Source organism: Oncorhynchus masou, unplaced genomic scaffold (genome assembly GCF_036934945.1).
Source record: "Oncorhynchus masou masou isolate Uvic2021 unplaced genomic scaffold, UVic_Omas_1.1 unplaced_scaffold_1240, whole genome shotgun sequence".
NCBI classification, from domain to species: Eukaryota; Metazoa; Chordata; class Actinopteri; order Salmoniformes; family Salmonidae; genus Oncorhynchus; species Oncorhynchus masou.
The window spans coordinates 96291-118013 of record NW_027002213.1 but is presented as its reverse complement, the minus strand read 5'-3'; positions in this window follow the sequence as shown (position 1 = coordinate 118013).

The following is a 21723-nucleotide window of genomic DNA, read 5'->3' as shown; positions in this document are numbered from 1 at the left end:
TCGGTTCAGGCTGTCTTCCTGGAAGGTGTCAGTAGTAGGAAGTGTATGTGGTACCATTAACATTCATTGACCTCTACTGTTCCAACGATCACACAGCAGATGAGACATAATCTCCTTTTAGACCCACACCGGGATTATTCACTGCATCATTGAGATGGGTCCCTTGTCAACACACGATCTGAAATGAATTGCCGTTGTTGTCTTTTGTACCTAGTGGAATTAATGCGTTCAAATTCACTATCCTTGTTCTTGCAGTCTGAACTTTGTAAGGACGTTATTGCTATAAGCCCAAAATCTAACTCGAACAAACACCCAACAACATAGCATAGGCCAGTAAACTATCCCACAAAATTAACTTGGTCAACTTTGGTATTTTTTTTGTTTGTATTTAATTAGGATCCCCATTAGCTGTTGCAAAAGTAGCAGCTACTCTTCCTGGGGTTCAACACAAAACATTAAACATGACATAATACAGAACATTAATAGACAAGAACAGCTCAAGGACAGAACTACAGTGCCTTGCGAAAGTATTCAGCCCCCTTGAACTTTGCGACCTTTTGCCACATTTCAGGCTTCAAACATAAAGATATAAAACTGTATTTTTTTGTGAACAATCAACAACAAGTGGGACACAATCATGAAGTGGAACGACATTTATTGGATATTTCAAACGTTTTTAACAAATCAAAAACTGAAAAATTGGGCGTGCAAAATTATTCAGCCCCCTTAAATTAATACTTTGTAGCGCCACCTTTTGCTGCGATTACAGCTGTAAGTCGCTTGGGGTATGTCTCTATCAGTTTTGCACATCGAGAGACTGACATTTTTTCCCATTCCTCCTTGCAAAACAGCTCGAGCTCAGTGAGGTTGGATGGAGAGCATTTGTGAACAGCAGTTTTCAGTTCTTTCCACAGATTCTCGATTGGATTCAGGTCTGGACTTTGACTTGGCCATTCTAACACCTGGATATGTTTATTTTTGAACCATTCCATTGTAGATTTTGCTTTATGTTTTGGATCATTGTCTTGTTGGAAGACAAATCTCCATCCCAGTCTCAGGTCTTTTGCAGACTCCATCAGGTCTTCCAGAATGGTCCTGTATTTGGCTCCATCCATCTTCCCATCAATTTTAACCATCTTCCCTGTCCCTGCTGAAGAAAAGCAGGCCCAAACCATGATGCTGCCACCACCATGTTTGACAGTGGGTATGGTGTTTTCAGGGTGATGAGCTGTGTTGCTTTTACGCCAAACATAACGTTTTGCATTGTTGCCAAAAAGTTCAATTTTGGTTTCATCTGACCAGAGCACCTTCTTCCACGTTTGGTGTGTCTCCCAGGTGGCTTGTGGCAAACTTTAAACGACACTTTTTATGGATATTTTTAAGAAATGGCTTTCTTCTTGCCACTCTTCCATAAAGGCCAGATTTGTGCAATATACGACTGATTGTTGTCCTATGGACAGAGTCTCCCACCTCAGCTGTAGATCTCTGCAGTTCATCCAGAGTGATCATGGGCCTCTTGGCTGCATCTCTGATCAGTCTTCTCCTTGTATGAGCTGAAAGTTTAGAGGGACGGCCAGGTCTCGGTAGATTTGCAGTGGTCTGATACTCCTTCCATTTCAATATTATCGCTTGCACAGTGCTCCTTGGGATGTTTAAAGCTTGGGAAATCTTTTTGTATCCAAATCCGGCTTTAAACTTCTTCACAACAGTATCTCGGACCTGCCTGGTGTGTTCCTTGTTCTTCATGATGCTCTCTGCGCTTTTAACGGACCTCTGAGACTATCACAGTGCAGGTGCATTTATACGGAGACTTGATTACACACAGGTGGATTTTATTTATCATCATTAGTCATTTAGGTCAACATTGGATCATTCAGAGATCCACACTGAACTTCTGGAGAGAGTTTGCTGCACTGAAAGTAAAGGGGCTGAATAATTTTGCACGCACAATTTTTCAGTTTTTGATTTGTTAAAAAAGTTTGAAATACCCAATAAATGTCGTTCCACTTCATGATTGTGTCCCACTTGTTGATTCTTCACAAAAAATACAGTTTTATATCTTTATGTTTGAAGCCTGAAATGTGGCAAAAGGTCACAAAGTTCAAGGGGGCCGAATACTTTCGCAAGGCACTGTATATCTCACTGGTCACCCCCAAAGCCAATTCCTCCTTTGGTCGTCTTTCCTTCCAGTTCTCTGCTGCCAATGACTGGAACGAACTGCAAAAATCTCTGAAGCTGGATACTCATACCTCCCTCACTAGCTTTAAGTGCCAGCTGTCAGAGCAGCGCACAGATCACTGCACCTGTACATAGCCCATCTGTAAACAGCCCATCTATCTACCTACCTCATCCCCATACTGTATTTATTTGTCTTGCACCTTTGTACCCCAGTATCTACTTGCACATTCATATTCTGCACATCTACCATTCCAGTGTTTAATTGCTATATTGTAATTACTTCACCACCATGGCCTATTTATTGCCTTAACTCCCTTATCTTATGTCATTTGCACTCACTATATATATACTTTTTGTTTTCTTTTTTTTCTACTGTATTATTGACTGTATGTTTGTTTATTCCATGTGTAACTCTGTGTTGTTGTATGTGTCGAATTGCTATTTTTTTTATTTTTTTTTACCTTTATCTTGGCCAGGTCGCAGTTGCAAATGAGAACTTGTTCTCAACTAGCCTACCTGGTTATATAAAGGTGAGATAAAATAAATAAAAATGAACTCTGTCGTGACCGGCCGCGACCGGGAGGTCAGTGGGGCGACGCACAATTGGCCTAGCATCGTTCGGGTTAGGGAGGGGTTGGCCGGTAGGGATATCCTTGTCTCATCACGCACCAGCGACTCCTGTGGCGGGCCGCTAACCAAGGTTGCCAGGTGCATTTTGTTTCCTCTGACACATTGGTGCGGCTGGCTTCCGGGTTGGATGCGCGCTGTGAAGCAGTGCGGCTTGGTTGGGTTGTGTTTCGGAGGACCCATGACTTTCAACCTTCCTCTCTCCCGAGCCCGTACGGGAGTTGTAGCGATGAGACTAGATAGTAGCTACTAAACAATTGGATACCACGAAATTGGGGAGAAAACGGGGTAAAATTCAAACAAAAAATAAATGAATGTGATTTGATTTGATTTGACAGAGAAGAGCTTGGACTGGGCTGAGCCGTAGGGGTGGGAGGGACAAAGACCTGAGGTGGCAGAATGGAGTGCTCAGTTGGGGTGTAGGGTTTGAGCATAGCCTGAAGGTAGGAAGGGGCAGTTCCTATTGCTGTTCTGTAGGTAAGCACCATGGTTTTGTAGTGGATGCGGGCTTCGACTGGAAGCCAGTGGAGTGTGTGGAGGAGCGGGGTGACTTGAGAGAACTTGGGAACTCTGGAACTCTAGTCTGTTTAGTTGTGTTCTAATCATGGGCCTAGAACTCTGGAACTCTAGTCTGTTTAGTTGTGTTCTAATCATGGGCCTAGAACTCTGGAACTCTAGTCGGTTTAGTTGTGTGATTTCTCTCCCATCAGACAGTGAAAGGTTAATGGGCGAAGCAAGGCCCCATGTTGCTGACAGATCAGGCCATAAGGCACACAACAATTAGCCCAAATTCCAGGCAGGTTGCGAGACAGAGACGTGATGGTTGGCGAGCGCCAGGGAGTTAATCTGGTTGTACTATCTCTGAATCCCGCAACTCTTCAGACGTCTGGTACTATCGGGCATCTCAAACCATGGCCTCCGAGGTTTTAGTCTCAAGTTCTCATCACTACATACAGCAGGCCTACCGACTGTTGTTGACTGGGTCTGTCAGTCTCACAGATCAGTCTCGGTTCAAACACAAAGTACTTCTTATTTCTGCTCAAAAGTCCATGTTGACACTGGCTTTGTATGCCAGTGTCAACACTTATTTTTGTTTCTGTCATTGTGATTTCTGCTATTGTGTTGATTGATTATCACATGAAAGTAAAGTGTTTAATGTACGATTAGTCAATCCGTGTGTATTTCCATTTATCGTCCCCACAACTGTAACCAAGGGGTTAGTGTAAATATTATACATACTGTACAGTATGTGGATGAAAACTCTGTGGTCCCCGTTTCCTGTCTAAAGAATAGAGGTCGAGGAGGTTGTTCTGTTAGTGATGAGAGGGGTTCTTCTCATTTCCTAAAGTCTGACTCCCTCCTTGGAGTTACTTTCTTAAGGAAATGGCAATGGCCGCCAGACAAGAAAAAGCTGTCTGTCGGTCTTGATATGAGCTGATTATGGATTGATCCTGTCAGCAATACAAACATTATCCGATACTGTTACTGTGGGGTTTCACACATGCTGGCAGAGTTTATCACATTAATTCATCTTTATTCATTATTAGTCAAGGTTGATAGCTAGGTCAGACTAGTTGCTTGTTAGTTTGCATTAAAAGAAAAGAGTAATTAACATCAAACCTGACTCCCAAAGACAAATAATTTCCGACATTCAAATGAAATAGGATAAAAACATGTTTAGCCTGTATTTATAAAAGACCCCATTAATCAACTGTATCACGCACACACTTCTTGTGATAAACAGGCTCCAAGGACCACGTGCAAACACATTAAGCACACAGTCATGAGAAATCAGCGCTTTCTAAGTTTATTGTTTCAAGTTTACTGAGTCAGGGCCAGTGTTTAGCCAGGCCAGGAGGATGTACCTGATTGTAGGGAGTGGGAAGAACAATGGAGAAACAAAACTATCTATAATTCATTATTTCCTGTTTAATTAACTGTCTGAACTATACTGCATTCCTTCAAATTGACATACATCTATTTCAAAACATATGCCGGTACCTCGTCTGCATGTACAGAACATCTCTGTCGCAGAGCTTTCATTCAGATCCCCAGTCAGTCAGAGACAGTGTAGTCAGTTAGAGACCTGCTCTGGCCCCAGTCAGAGACCTGCTCTGGCCCCAGTCAGTCAGAGACAGTGTAGTCAGTTAGATCCCTGCTCTGGACCCAGTCAGAGACAGTGTAGTCAGTTAGTTCCCTGCTCTGGACCCAGTCAGAGACAGTGTAGTCAGTCAGAGACCTGCTCTGGCCCCAGTCAGTCAGAGACAGTGTAGTCAGTCAGAGACCTGCTCTGGCCCCAGTCAGTCAGAGACAGTGTAGTCAGTCAGAGACCTGCTCTGGCCCCAGTCAGTCAGAGACAGTGTAGTCAGTCAGAGACCTGCTCTGGCCCCAGTCAGTCAGAGACAGTGTAGTCAGTCAGAGACCTGCTCTGGCCCCAGTCAGTCAGAGACAGTGTAGTCAGTCAGAGACCTGCTCTGGCCCCAGTCAGTCAGAGACAGTGTAGTCAGTCAGAGACCTGCTCTGGCCCCAGTCAGTCAGAGACAGTGTAGTCAGTCAGAGACCTGCTCTGGCCCCAGTCAGATACTGTAGCCCGTGTAATTATATATACAGATGAAGTCGTAAGTTTACATACACCTTTAGCCAAATACATTTAAACTCAGTTTTTCCTGACATTTAATCCTAGAAAAATGTACTGTCTTAGGTCAGTTAGGATCACCACTTTCTTTTAAGAATGTGAAATGTCAGAATAATAGTAGAGAGAATGATTTATTTCAGCTTTTATTTCTTTCATCTCATTCCCAGTGGGTCAGAAGTTTACATACACTCAATTAGTATTTGGTAGCATTGCCTTTAAATTGTTAAACTTGAGTCAAACATTTCGGGTAGCCTTCCACATGCTTCCCACAATAAGTTGGGTGAATTTTGGCCCCTTCCTCCTGACAGAGCTGGTGTAACTGAGTCAGGTTTGTAGGCCTCCTTGCTCGCACATTCTTTTTCAGTTCTGCCCACAAATTTTCTATAGGGTTGAGGTCAGGGCTTTGTGATGGCCACTCCAATACCTTGACTTTGTTGCAAGCCTCAACCTTTTTCCTCCAAACATAACAATGGTCATTATGGCCAAACAGTTCTATTTTTGTTTCATCAGACCAGAGGACATTTCTCCAAAAGTATGATCTTTGTCCCCATGTGCAGTTGCAAACTGTAGTCTGGCTTTTTATGGCAGTATTGGAGCAGTGGCTTCTTCCTTGCTGAGCGGACTTTCAGGTTATGTCGATATAGGACTCGTTTTACTGTGGATATAGATACTTTTGTACCTGTTTCCTCCAGCATCTTCACAAGGTCCTTTGCTGTTGTTCTGGGATTGATTTGCACTTTTCGCACCAAAGTACGTTCATCTCTAGGAGACAGAATGCGTCTCCTTCCTGAGCGGTATGACGGCTGCGAGGTCACATGGTGTTCATACTTGCGTACTATTGTTTGTACAATAGTGGTACCTTCGGGCTTTTGGAAATTGTTCCCAAGGATGAACCAGACTTGTGGAGGTCTACAATATTTTTTCTGAGGTCTTCGCTGATTGCTTTGATTTTCCCATGATGTCAAGCAAAGAGGCATTGAGTTTGAAGGTAGGTCTTGAAATACACCCACAAGTACACCTCCAATTGACTCAAATTATGTAAATTAGCCTAATAAAAGCTTCTTAAGCCATGACATCATTTTCTGGAATTTTCCAAGCTGTTTAAAGGCACAGTCAACTTCGTGTATGTAAACCTCTGACCCACTGGAGTTGTGATACAGTGAGTTATAAGTGAAATAATCTGTCTGTAAACAATTGTTGGAAAAATTACTTGGCTCATGCACAAAGTAGATGTCCTAACCGACTTGCCAGAACTATAGTTTGTTAACAAGAAATTTGTGGAGTGTTTGAAAAACGAGTTTTAATGACTCCCACCTAAGTGTATGTAAACTTCCAACTTTATTTAAAACATTTTTAACTAGGCAAGTCAGTTAAGAACAAATTCTTTTTTACAATGATGGCCTACAATAATCCCAGGGTTGTCCAGGGCCAGGACGGGTGCTCTGTCTTTTCATTCTCATACCCACAACCACTTAATCCTGTTAGACCTTCACGCCAGGGAATTCATTCAATTAAGACACAGATTAGCACAGGGGTTTGCAATGAACTACAGGACTGGGTTTGGGCAGACAAAAGCAAACACAGCTTACCTGACATAGAGAGAGGGTGCTTCTGGGAAAGCTGCGGTGTGGGAGTGCTGGGCACAGAGAGCTTTGCAGCATGGGACATAGTTGGATCAGTAGAGCACAAATGTGTGTTGCAAATTGGAGGTTAGACATAAAAATAAAATAAAAATCAATGCTATTTTAGTGATTTCCTTCCATACCAACTTTCATAACAAGCAGGTGTTGAAAGTTGGTTCTGTTCTTCTGTTTTACTGTAAAGGGGTCAGAGAACCCCCTCCATCTATCCGTCCGTTACGCTCTCCCTAACAAGTTGCCATGACGCAAACTTCCATCATGCATCTAAAACAGTTACACTTCCTGGATCACTTCCAAAACCAGAAACAACACCCATAAATATGTTGGGGGTTCTCACAACATGCTTCCTTACTGTCAATGTCTTACTTCAATATCCACTTCATTGTTTTGTCGGTTACGCCTAGAGACAATATAGCTGTGCCATTTTACCACGTTCCCATGGTAATGTCGTCATTTATAGACATTTTTCTCAGCAAAGGCTGACATTTTCACCTCATATCATTTCCTACACTAATTCTTCCTATATGCTAGAAGCATTAACAATGACAAATCAGGGTGTTTGATCTTTAGGGCCAGGACCCGGTTTCTCAAAAGTATCTTAAGGCTAAATTCATGTTAGAACATTGTGGGAAACCGGGCCCTGGGCTGTTCACTGATAATTCCAACATGCACCAAAGCCTTTCATCGATTTAAACATTTTATTAGCTAGACTCTTGAAAAAATAACTGTTTACCTTTTTCTGTTCCTTTTATCAGTGGTTTGATCTGTAAAAAGTGACACGTTGAAATGATTAAGCAGTCTGAGTGAGCTGGTGATTACGGAAATTAAATAAATATGGGAAAGAGTTGGAGGAGAACTTGTGTTGGTCTCCTAGGTGGGCATGGACTCTACAAAGTGGAGTGCATGGACTCTACAAAGTGGAGGGCATGGACTCTACAAGGTGGAGGGCATGGACTCTACAAAATGGAGTGCATGGACTCTACAAAGTGGAGTGCATGGACTCTACAAAGTGGAGTGCATGGACTCTACAAAGTGGAGTGCATGGACTCTACAAAGTGGAGGGCATGGACTCTACAAAGTGGAGGGCTGGACTCTACAAAGTGGAGGGCATGGACTCTACAAAGTGGAGGGCATGGACTCTACAAAGTGGAGGGCATGGACTCTACAAAGTGGAGGGCATGGACTCTACAAAGTGGAGGGCATGGACTCTACAAAGTGGAGGGCATGGACTCTACAAAGTGGAGGGCATGGACTCTACAAAGTGGAGGGCATGGACTCTACAAGGTGTCAAAACTGTTCCACATGGATGCTGGTCCATGTTGATTCCAATGCTTGACGCAATTGTGTCAAGTGGGCTGGATGTCCATTGGATGGTGGATTGTTCTTGATACACACGGGAAAATGTTGAGCGTGAAAAACCCAGCAGCGTTGCAGTTCTTGACTCACTCAAACCGGTGCACCTGGCACCTACTATTGTACCATACCCTGTTCAAAGGCACTTCAATATTTTGTCTTGCCCATTCACCCTCTGAATGGCCACATACACAATCCATGTCTCAATTTTCTCAAGGCTTAAAAATCCTTCTTTAACCTGTCTCCTCCCCTTCATCTACACTGATTGAAGGGGATTTAACAGTTGACTTCAATAAGGGTTCATAGCTTTCACCTGGATTCACCTGGTCAGTCTGTGTCATAGAAAGATTTCCTAATGTTTTGCACTCATTGTATAAAACAATGTCTCCAGAGTTCTTTACGCACACACACACACACACACACACACACACACACACACACACACACACACACACACACACACACACACACACACACACACACACACACACACAACCTGGGTTCAAATACATGTGAATTTGAGTATTTTTTATTTAAAAAAATATTTTCAATGTGTTTGAGTATCTTCAAATAATATGGCACAAATCAACTACTTCTATTGGAAGTGTTTGAAAGTATTTTCAAATACCTGGATGAAATGCATGGGAGTGTGTATGAGTCAGTTTATTTGAGTCATTTTGAGCCTGTGTGTATGAGTCAGTTTATTTGAGTCATTTTGAGCCAGTGTGTATGAGTCAGTTTATTTGAGTCATTTTGAGCCAGTGTGTATGAGTCAGTTTATTTGAGTCATTTTGAGCCAGTGTGTATGAGTCAGTTTATTTGAGTCATTTTGAGCCAAGTGTATATGAGTCAGTGTATATGAGCCAGTGTATATGAGCCAGTGTATATGAGCCAGTGTATATGAGTCAGTGTATATGAGGCAGTGTATTTGAGTCAGTTTATTTAAAGTCCGTTTATTTTAGTCATTTTGAGTCAGTGTATATGAGTCGGGGTATCTGAGCCAGTGTATATGAGTCAGTGTATATGAGTCAGTGTATATGAGTCAGTGTATATGAGCCAGTGTATATGAGTCGGGGTATCTGAGCCAGTGTATATGAGTCGGGGTATCTGAGCCAGTGTATATGAGTCAGTGTATAGGAGTCGGGGTATCTGAGTCAGTGTATATGAGTCAGTGTATATGAGTCAGTGTATATGAGTCAGTGTATAGGAGTCGGGGTATCTGAGTCAGTGTATATGAGCCAGTGTATAGGAGTCGGGGTATCTGAGCCAGTGTATATGAGTCAGTGTATATGAGTCAGTGTATATGAGCCAGTGTATATGAGTCGGGGTATCTGAGCCAGTGTATATGAGTCGGGGTATCTGAGCCAGTGTATATGAGTCAGTGTATAGGAGTCGGGGTATCTGAGCCAGTGTATATGAGTCAGTGTATATGAGTCAGTGTATATGAGTCAGTGTATATGAGCCAGTGTATATGAGTCGGGGTATCTGAGTCGGGGTATCTGAGTCAGTGTATATGAGCCAGTGTATATGAGTCGGGGTATCTGAGCCAGTGTATATGAGTCGGGGTATCTGAGCCAGTGTATATGAGTCAGTGTATATGAGTCAGTGTATCTGAGCCAGTGTATATGAGTTGGGGTATCTGAGCCAGTGTATATGAGTCAGTGTATATGAGTCAGTGTATATGAGCCAGTGTATATGAGTCGGGGTATCTGAGTCAGTGTATATGAGCCAGTGTATATGAGTCGGGGTATCTGAGCCAGTGTATATGAGTCAGTGTATATGAGTCAGTGTATATGAGTCAGTGTATATGAGCCAGTGTATATGAGTCGGTGTATATGAGCCAGTGTATATGAGCCAGTGTATATGAGTCGGGGTATCTGAGCCAGTGTATATGAGTCGGGGTATCTGAGCCAGTGTATATGAGTCAGTGTATATGAGTCAGTGTATATGAGCCAGTGTATATGAGTCGGGGTATCTGAGTCAGTGTATATGAGCCAGTGTATATGAGTCGGGGTATCTGAGCCAGTGTATATGAGCCAGTGTATATGAGCCAGTGTATATGAGCCAGTGTATATGAGCCAGTGTATATGAGCCAGTGTATATGAGTCGGGGTATCTGAGCCAGTGTATATGAGTCAGTGTATATGAGCCAGTGTATATGAGCCAGTGTATATGAGCCAGTGTATATGAGTCAGTGTATATGAGTCGGGGTATCTGAGCCAGTGTATATGAGCCAGTGTATATGAGCCAGTGTATATGAGTCAGTGTATATGAGTCAGTGTATATGAGTCGGGGTATCTGAGCCAGTGTATATGAGTCAGTGTATATGAGCCAGTGTATATGAGCCAGTGTATATGAGCCAGTGTATATGAGTCAGTGTATATGAGTCAGTGTATATGAGTCAGTGTATATGAGTCAGTGTATATGAGCCAGTGTATAGGAGTCGGGGTATCTGAGCCAGTGTATATGAGTCAGTGTATATGAGCCAGTGTATATGAGCCAGTGTATATGAGCCAGTGTATATGAGTCAGTGTATATGAGCCAGTGTATATGAGTCGGGGTATCTGAGCCAGTGTATATGAGTCAGTGTATATGAGCCAGTGTATATGAGTCAGTGTATATGAGCCAGTGTATATGAGTCAGTGTATATGAGTCGGGGTATCTGAGTCAGTGTATATGAGCCAGTGTATATGAGTCAGTGTATATGAGCCAGTGTATATGAGTCGGGGTATCTGAGTCGGTGTATATGATTCAGTGTATATGAGCCAGTGTATATGAGTCAGTGTATATGAGCCAGTGTATATGAGTCAGTGTATATGAGTCAGTGTATATGAGTCAGTGTATATGAGCCAGTGTATATGAGTCAGTGTATATGAGTCAGTGTATATGAGTCAGTGTATATGAGTCAGTGTATATGAGTCAGTGTATTTGAGTCGGGGTATCTGAGTCGGTGTATATGAGTCAGTGTATATGAGTCAGTGTATATGAGCCAGTGTATATGAGTCGGGGTATCTGAGTCGGTGTATATGAGTCAGTGTATATGAGCCAGTGTATATGAGTCAGTGTATATGAGTCAGTGTATCTGAGCCAGTGTATATGAGTCGGGGTATCTGAGCCAGTGTATATGAGTCAGTGTATATGAGTCAGTGTATATGAGCCAGTGTATATGAGTCGGGGTATCTGAGTCAGTGTATATGAGCCAGTGTATATGAGTCGGGGTATCTGAGCCAGTGTATATGAGTCAGTGTATATGAGTCAGTGTATATGAGTCAGTGTATATGAGCCAGTGTATGAGTCGGTGTATATGAGCCAGTGTATATGAGCCAGTGTATATGAGTCGGGGTATCTGAGCCAGTGTATATGAGTCGGGGTATCTGAGCCAGTGTATATGAGTCAGTGTATATGAGTCAGTGTATATGAGCCAGTGTATATGAGTCGGGGTATCTGAGTCAGTGTATATGAGCCAGTGTATATGAGTCGGGGTATCTGAGCCAGTGTATATGAGCCAGTGTATATGAGTCAGTGTATATGAGCCAGTGTATATGAGCCAGTGTATATGAGCCAGTGTATATGAGCCAGTGTATATGAGCCAGTGTATATGAGTCGGGGTATCTGAGCCAGTGTATATGAGTCAGTGTATATGAGCCAGTGTATATGAGCCAGTGTATATGAGCCAGTGTATATGAGTCAGTGTATATGAGTCGGGGTATCTGAGCCAGTGTATATGAGCCAGTGTATATGAGCCAGTGTATATGAGTCAGTGTATATGAGTCAGTGTATATGAGTCGGGGTATCTGAGCCAGTGTATATGAGTCAGTGTATATGAGCCAGTGTATATGAGCCAGTGTATATGAGCCAGTGTATATGAGTCAGTGTATATGAGTCAGTGTATATGAGTCAGTGTATATGAGTCAGTGTATATGAGCTAGTGTATAGGAGTCGGGGGTATCTGAGCCAGTGTATATGAGTCAGTGTATATGAGCCAGTGTATATGAGCCAGTGTATATGAGCCAGTGTATATGAGTCAGTGTATATGAGCCAGTGTATATGAGTCGGGGTATCTGAGCCAGTGTATATGAGTCAGTGTATATGAGCCAGTGTATATGAGTCAGTGTATATGAGCCAGTGTATATGAGTCGGGGTATCTGAGTCGGTGTATATGAGTCAGTGTATATGAGCCAGTGTATATGAGTCAGTGTATATGAGCCAGTGTATATGAGTCAGTGTATATGAGTCAGTGTATATGAGTCAGTGTATATGAGCCAGTGTATATGAGTCAGTGTATATGAGTCAGTGTATATGAGTCAGTGTATATGAGTCAGTGTATATGAGTCAGTGTATATGAGTCAGTGTATTTGAGTCGGGGTATCTGAGTCGGTGTATATGAGTCAGTGTATATGAGTCAGTGTATATGAGCCAGTGTATATGAGTCGGGGTATCTGAGTCGGTGTATATGAGTCAGTGTATATGAGCCAGTGTATATGAGTCAGTGTATATGAGCCAGTGTATATGAGTCAGTGTATATGAGTCAGTGTATATGAGTCAGTGTATATGAGCCAGTGTATATGAGCCAGTGTATATGAGTCAGGGTATCTGAGCCAGTGTATATGAGTCAGTGTATATGAGCCAGTGTATATGAGTCGGGGTATCTGAGCCAGTGTATATGAGTCAGTGTATATGAGTCAGTGTATATGAGTCAGTGTATATGAGTCAGGGTATCTGAGCCAGTGTATATGAGTCAGTGTATATGAGCCAGTGTATATGAGTCAGTGTATATGAGTCAGTGTATATGAGCCAGTGTATATGAGCCAGTGTATATGAGTCAGTGTATATGAGTCGGGGTATCTGAGTCAGTTTATTTTAAATCAGTTTATTTGAGTCCTTTTGAGTATTTTCAATTAAAAAATCAAAATACTTACTTCCAAATGTCTTTGAAAGTAACTGAAATACCCCCAAATGGTATTTTAACCCAGGTCTGACACACACACACACACACACACACACACACACACTGTAATCTCATCTGGCATGTGCTCCAGATACACTTTTAATCCCCTTCCCTGACATTCCAGGGGGATTGTGGTTCACAGCTGACCAACCCAGTCACCAGGGCACCCATATGCCCCTGTAATTATACCCCTCCATCCACCCCACATACCCACATCCACCCCCCGTACCCCCCCATCCACCCCTGTACCCCCCTGTACTTATGTCCCCTTCCTCTCTTTCCTGTCTCATCCTTTCCATGGATCATAAACCATCCATAAAATCTCTGTCATGGTTGTTCACGCTCCATTCTCTGCTTCTCTACAGTTCACAACACCCCTACCAGTCCAGGTGCAATGGCTTCATCAGTCCTATCACTGTTTCATTACATCAATGTAAGAACATTAAAGATAGGATCAAATTAACATTCGTACAAGGTAGTGTCCTAATCTCTGGCCATTTTCAGAATCTCAAGCACTTCGACCTAGCTACACTGTCACCCTCTTATTTAAAAAAATATATTAACCCCTCCCCCAATCCACCCCCCACCCCTCTTCAGAGGACAAATATTTTCCTCTCACTGTCAACTGTGTTTATTTTCAGCAAACTCAATGTGTGTAAATATTTGTATGAACATAACAAGATTCAACAACTGAGACATAAACTGAACAAGTTCCACAGACATGTGACTAACAGAAATGGAATAATGTGTCCCTGAACAAAGGGGAGGGGTCAACAGTAACAGTCAGTATTTTGTGTGGCCACCAGCTGCATTAAGTACTGCAGTGCATCTCCTCCTCATGGGCTGCACCAGATTTGCCAGTTCTTGCTGTGAGATGTTACCCCAGTCTTCCACCAAGGCACCTGCAAGTTCCTGGACATTTCTGGAGGAATGACCTATCCCTCACCCTCTGATCCAACAGGTCCCAGACGTGCTCAATGGGATTGAGATCCGGGCTCTTCGCTGGCCATGGCAGAACACTGATATTCCTGTCCTGCAGGAAATCACGCACAGAAAGAGCAGTATGGCTGGTGGCATTGTCATGCTGGAGGGTCATGTCAGGATGAGCCTGCAGGAAGGGTACCACATGAGGGAGGAGGATGTCTTCCCTGTAATGCACAGCATTGAGATTGCCTGCAATGGCAACAAGCTTAGTCCGATGATGCTGTGACACACCGCCCTAGACCATGACAGACCCTCCACCTCCAAATCGATTCCGCTCCAGAGTACAGGCCTCGGTGTAACGCTCATTCCTTCAACGATAAACGCGAATCCGACCATCACCCTTGGAGAGACATAACTGCCTTACAACAGGCCTACAAGCCCCCAGTCCAGCCTATTGTGGACAGTCTGAGCATTGATGGAGGAATTGTGCATTCCTGGTGTAACTCGGCAGTTGTTGTTGCCATCCTGTACCTGTATCCTGGAGCTCTGTCTTAGGCGTCTCACAGTATGGACATTACAATTTATTGCCCTGACTACATCTGCTGTCCTCATGCCACCTTGCAGCATGCCTAAGGCACATTCACGCAGATGACCAGCGACCCTGGGCATCTTTCTTTTAGTGTTTTCCAGTCAGTAGAAAGGCTTCTTTAGTGTCCTAAGTTTTCGTAACTGTGACTATGTGTACTGTAGCCTACTTTATTTCAGGTGACCATGTGTACTGTAGCCTACTTTATGTCAGGTGACCATGTGTACTGTAGCCTACTTTATGTCAGGTGACCATGTGTACTGTAGCCTACTTTATTTCAGGTGACCATGTGTCCTGTAGCCTACTTTATGTCAGGTGACCATGTGTCCTGTAGCCTACTTTATGTCAGGTGACCATGTGTACTGTAGCCTACTTTATGTCAGGTGACCATGTGTACTGTAGCCTACTTTATGTCAGGTGACCATGTGTACTGTAGCCTACTTTATGTCAGGTGATCATGTGTACTGTAGCCTACTTTATGTCAGGTGACCATGAGTACTGTAGCCTACTTTATGTCAGGTGACCATGAGTACTGTAGCCTACTTTATGTCAGGTGACCATGAGTACTGTAGCCTACTTTATGTCAGGTGACCATGAGTACTGTAGCCTACTTTATGTCAGGTGACCATGTGTACTGTAGCCTACTTTATGTCAGGTGACCATGTGTACTGTAGCCTACTTTATGTCAGGTGACCATGTGTACTGTAGCCTACTTTATGTCAGGTGACCATGTGTACTGTAGCCTACTTTATGTCAGGTGACCATGTGTCCTGTAGCCTACTTTATGTCAGGTGACCATGTGTACTGTAGCCTACTTTATGTCAGGTGACCATGTGTACTGTAGCCTACTTTATGTCAGGTGACCATGTGTACTGTCGCCTACTTTATGTCAGGTGACCATGTGTACTGTAGTCTACTTTATGTCAGGTGACCATGTGTACTGTAGCCTACTTTATGTCAGGTGACCATGTGTCCTGTAGCCTACTTTATGTCAGGTGACCATGTGTACTGTCGCCTACTTTATGTCAGGTGACCATGTGTACTGTAGCCTACTTTATGTCAGGTGATCATGTGTACTGTAGCCTACTTTATGTCAGGTGATCATGTGTACTGTAGCCTACTTTATGTCAGGTGACCATGTGTACTGTAGTCTACTTTATGTCAGGTGATCATGTGTACTGTAGCCTACTTTATGTCAGGTGACCATGTGTCCTGTAGCCTACTTTATGTCAGGTGATCATGTGTACTGTAGCCTACTTTATGTCAGGTGATCATGTGTACTGTAGCCTACTTTATGTCAGGTGACCATGTGTACTGTAGTCTACTTTATGTCAGGTGATCATGTGTACTGTAGCCTACTGTATGTCAGGTGACCATGTGTACTGTAGCCTACTTTATGTCAGGTGATCATGTGTCCTGTAGCCTACTTTATGTCAGGTGACCATGTGTACTGTAGCCTACTTTATGTCAGGTGACCATGTGTACTGTAGCCTACTTTATGTCAGGTGACCATGTGTACTGTAGTCTACTTTATGTCAGGTGACCATGTGTACTGTCGCCTACTTTATGTCAGGTGATCATGTGTACTGTAGCCTACTTTATGTCAGGTGATCATGTGTACTGTAGCCTACTTTATGTCAGGTGACCATGTGTACTGTAGCCTACTTTATGTCAGGTGACCATGTGTACTGTAGTCTACTTTATGTCAGGTGACCATGTGTACTGTAGCCTACTTTATGTCAGGTGACCATGTGTACTGTAGCCTACTTTATGTCAGGTGACCATGTGTACTGTAGCCTACTTTATGTCAGGTGACCATGTGTACTGTAGCCTACTTTATGTCAGGTGACCATGTGTACTGTCGCCTACTTTATGTCAGGTGATCATGTGTACTGTAGCCTACTTTATGTCAGGTGACCATGTGTACTGTAGCCTACTTTATGTCAGGTGACCATGTGTACTGTAGCCTACTTTATGTCAGGTGACCATGTGTACTGTAGCCTACTTTATGTCAGGTGACCATGTGTACTGTAGCCTACTTTATGTCAGGTGACCATGTGTCCTGTAGCCTACTTTATGTCAGGTGACCATGTGTACTGTAGCCTACTTTATGTCAGGTGACCATGTGTACTGTAGCCTACTTTATGTCAGGTGACCATGTGTACTGTAGCCTACTTTATGTCAGGTGACCATGTGTACTGTAGCCTACTTTATGTCAGGTGACCATGTGTACTGTAGCCTACTTTATGTCAGGTGACCATGTGTACTGTAGCCTACTTTATTTCAGGTGATCATGTGTACTGTCGCCTACTTTATGTCAGGTGACCATGTGTACTGTAGCCTACTTTATGTCAGGTGACCATGTGTACTGTAGCCTACTTTATGTCAGGTGACCATGTGTACTGTAGCCTACTTTATGTCAGGTGACCATGTGTACTGTAGCCTACTTTATGTCAGGTGACCATGTGTACTGTAGGCTACTTTATGTCAGGTGATCATGTGTAATGTAGCCTACTTTATGTCAGGTGATCATGTGTACTGTAGCCCTACTTTATGTCAGGTGACCATGTGTACTGTAGCCTACTGTCAGGTGACCATGTGCCTACTTTATGTCAGGTGACCATGTGTCCTGTAGCCTACTTTATGTCAGGTGACCATGTGTCCTGTAGCCTACTTTATGTCAGGTGACCATGTGTACTGTAGCCTACTGTATGTCAGGTGATCATGTGTACTGTATGTCCTACTGTTTATGTCAGGTGATCATGTGTACTGTAGCCTACTTTATGTCAGGTGACCATGTGTACTGTAGCCTACTTTATGTCAGGTGACCATGTGTACTGTAGCCTACTTTATGTCAGGTGACCATGTGTACTGTAGCCTACTTTATGTCAGGTGACCATGTGTACTGTAGCCTACTTTATGTCAGGTGATCATGTGTACTGTAGCCTACTTTATGTCAGGTGACCATGTGTCCTGTAGCCTACTTTATGTCAGGTGACCATGTGTACTGTAGCCTACTTTATGTCAGGTGATCATGAGTACTGTAGCCTACTTTGTCAGGTGACCATGTGTACTGTCGCCTACTTTATGTCAGGTGACCATGTGTACTGTAGCCTACTTTATGTCAGGTGACCATGTGTACTGTAGCCTACTTTATGTCAGGTGATCATGTGTACTGTAGCCTACTTTATGTCAGGTGACCATGTGTACTGTAGCCTACTTTATGTCAGGTGATCATGTGTACTGTAGCCTACTTTGTCAGGTGACCATGTGTACTGTCGCCTACTTTATGTCAGGTGACCATGTGTACTGTAGCCTACTTTATGTCAGGTGACCATGTGTACTGTAGCCTACTTTATGTCAGGTGATCATGTGTACTGTAGCCTACTTTATGTCAGGTGACCATGTGTACTGTAGCCTACTTTATGTCAGGTGATCATGTGTACTGTAGCCTACTTTATGTCAGGTGACCATGTGTACTGTAGCCTACTTTATGTCAGGTGACCATGTGTACTGTAGCCTACTTTATGTCAGGTGACCATGTGTACTGTAGCCTACTTTATGTCAGGTGACCATGTGTACTGTAGCCTACTTTATGTCAGGTGACCATGTGTCCTGTAGCCTACTTTATGTCAGGTGATCATGTGTACTGTAGCCTACTTTATGTCAGGTGACCATGTGTACTGTAGCCTACTTTATGTCAGGTGATCATGTGTACTGTAGCCTACTTTATGTCAGGTGACCATGTGTACTGTAGCCTACTTTATGTCAGGTGACCATGTGTACTGTAGCCTACTTTATGTCAGGTGACCATGTGTCCTGTAGCCTACTTTATGTCAGGTGACCATGTGTACTGTAGCCTACTTTATGTCAGGTGACCATGTGTACTGTAGCCTACTTTATGTCAGGTGACCATGGGTACTGTAGCCTACTTTATGTCAGGTGACCATGTGTACTGTAGCCTACTTTATGTCAGGTGACCATGTGTACTGTAAGCCTACTTTATGTCAGGTGACCATGTGTACTGTAGCCTACTTTATGTCAGGTGACCATGTGTACTGTAGCCTACTTTATGTCAGGTGACCATGTGTACTGTAGCCTACTTTATGTCAGGTGACCATGTGTACTGTCGCCTACTTTATGTCAGGTGACCATGTGTACTGTATCCTACTTTATGTCAGGTGACCATGTGTACTGTCGCCTACTTTATGTCAGGTGACCATGTGTACTGTCGCCTACTTTATGTCAGGTGACCATGTGTACTGTCGCCTACTTTATGTCAGGTGACCATGTGTACTGTCGCCTACTTTATGTCAGGTGACCATGTGTACTGTAGCCTACTTTATGTCAGGTGATCATTATTGCCATTACAAGAATACCATTGCCACCGGCAGCCACTTGTTTCAATGCACAGCGTCTGCTAAATGGCACAGGAATCCAGAGAGCCCTGTACTGTGCTGTGTCATTGGGTGTTTCCCCTGCAATGAGAGAGGACTTGATGTGTTTCCATTGCAGATCCCTCTTCCCTGAGAGTCCTCTAAGGGTAATTAAAATCTCAGCAGGTAGAAGCTGAACAGGATATGCAGCCGTGCCCTCATACAATGAGGGTCATTCTTGAAACCCAGCACCAGCCAGGCATCCGACAACTAGGCCTGAAACAGCATTCAATCACAATCACTAAAAACATGTCATTTAACAACCAGGCCTGAAACAGCCCTCAATCACAATCACTAAAAACATGTCATTTAACAACCAGGCCTGAAACAGCCCTCAATCACAACATTTATATAAGGGTCAAGCTCTATCTTTTCCTGTTGCAGGCTTCTCTCTCTGCTCTCTCCCTCTCTCTCCCTCTCTCTGCTCTCCCTCTCTCTGCTCTCCCCCTCTCTGCTCTCCCCCTCTCTGCTCTCCCTCTCTTTCTCTCTCTGCTCTCCCCCTCTTTCTCTCTCTGCTCTCCCCCTCTTTCTCTCTCTGCTCTCCCCCTCTATCTCTCTGCTCTCCCCCTCTATCTCTCTGCTCTCTCTCTTCTCTCTCTCTCTCTGCTCTCCCCCTCATGCTTCTGTATAGCTGTGTTTTCTTATTGACTCCTCTAAACTCATGTTTCTGTGTTTCTCTTTTCCTACGGTGAGAGGTTGTGAGAGCAGATCTCTGGGCAACACAACCACTCCACCGGTCACCTTTAAATGAACAAAGATCCTGAGGCAAAAGAGAAAGAGGTTAATCCCTTTGAAAAAAAAGGATTGGAAATGACACTGCAGGGTCTAAAGCCTGAGAACGCTATTGCTGTTTTCACTGCCCCTGAAAGAGGAGAAGGCAAAAAAAGAGAACAAGATATTTTTCTCCCACTGACAGCCATACGTGTCCGGCTGTTTCCAGATTAGGACATCACCTAAGAACCCCAGCTACCACTGATGCCACCTCAGAGTGAAACCTAAAGCCTTTAGAATTCTCTACAACGTCGACTTCATTCAGTCCATATGCGGTAGGAAGAGGACAAAGGCCCCAGGATATTAACCCCGACTCCCCTGGAGATCTATCCAACTGGGGTCATGTTCCCAAACAACGCCTCACTATGGGAGCAGTCTGAGGCCACTGGGGCCAGACCATAACTCACCATGGAGGACACCACCCAGTCCCAACACATTTTACTGTTGTATTGTATTGAACCACTTGTTTTTGACTGTTTGTTTTGACTGTTTGCTCAAGTACTTTGGATCTGAATTGGAACAAAGCACCACATTTCACTTTATTTTCAATGTTAAACCGTCAATTTGTCATATTTACTCTTGAATGCCTTCTCTTGAATGATGCACTTTTACCTAACGCCTATTGCTTATACTGTTGCATTCCATCCCTTTGTCGTCCAATACACCAGGTTGAGGAATGGTCGCTATGCTGACCTCAGGGCAGGGTAGCCCTACTGGTAGTATACAGTATACTACCAGTAGGGCTACCCTGCCCTGAGGATCAGCATAGCGATCATTCCTCAACCAAGGGGGACATAAACACTGTCCAGACTGAAGGGTTGTTTGTTTGCTTTGCCCCCGGGGCGGCAGGGTTGCTTAGTGGTTAGAGCTGACAAGATACAAATCTGTCGTTCTGCCCCTGAACAGGCAGTTAACCCACTGTTCCTAGGCCGTCATTGTAAATAAGAATTTGTTCTTAACTGACTTGCCTAGTTAAATAAATAAAAATAAATTTAAAAGTATTAGAACGGGGAATCAGGGGCCTGTCAGAGGCACACAGGGGCCCGATCAACACTCCAGAGATGGCTTATCAGGAACTGCTGCCAATTCTACTGATGACATGGGTCTGCTCGGTTCCGAAGAGTCGTCCTCAGATGTCACTTTTATATTTATGACCACTGAAAGTTGGACGGGTAGAAAAACAAACAGATTTATAGGCACCATACTGGGGCTGGGGCTGGGGACTGGGGCTGGGGACTGGGGCTGGGGCTGGGGCTGGGGGCTGGGGGCTGGGACTGGGGGCTGGGACTGGGGGCTGGGGCTGGGGGCTGAGGCTGGGGGCTGGGGCTGGGGGCTGGGGGCTGGGGCTGGGGCTGGGGGGCTGGGACTGGGGCTGGGACTGGGGGCTGAGGCTGGGACTGGGACTGGGGGCTGGGACTGGGGCTGGGGGCTGGGGCTGGGGGCTGGGGCTGGGGGCTGAGGCTGGGACTGGGGGCTGGGGCTGGGGGCTGGGACTGGGGGCTGGGGCTGGGGGCTGGGGCTGGGGGCTGGGACTGGGACTGGGACTGGGGCTGGGACTGGGACTGGGACTGGGGCTGGGACTGGGGACTGGGGGCTGGGACTGGGACTGGGACTGGGACTGGGGGC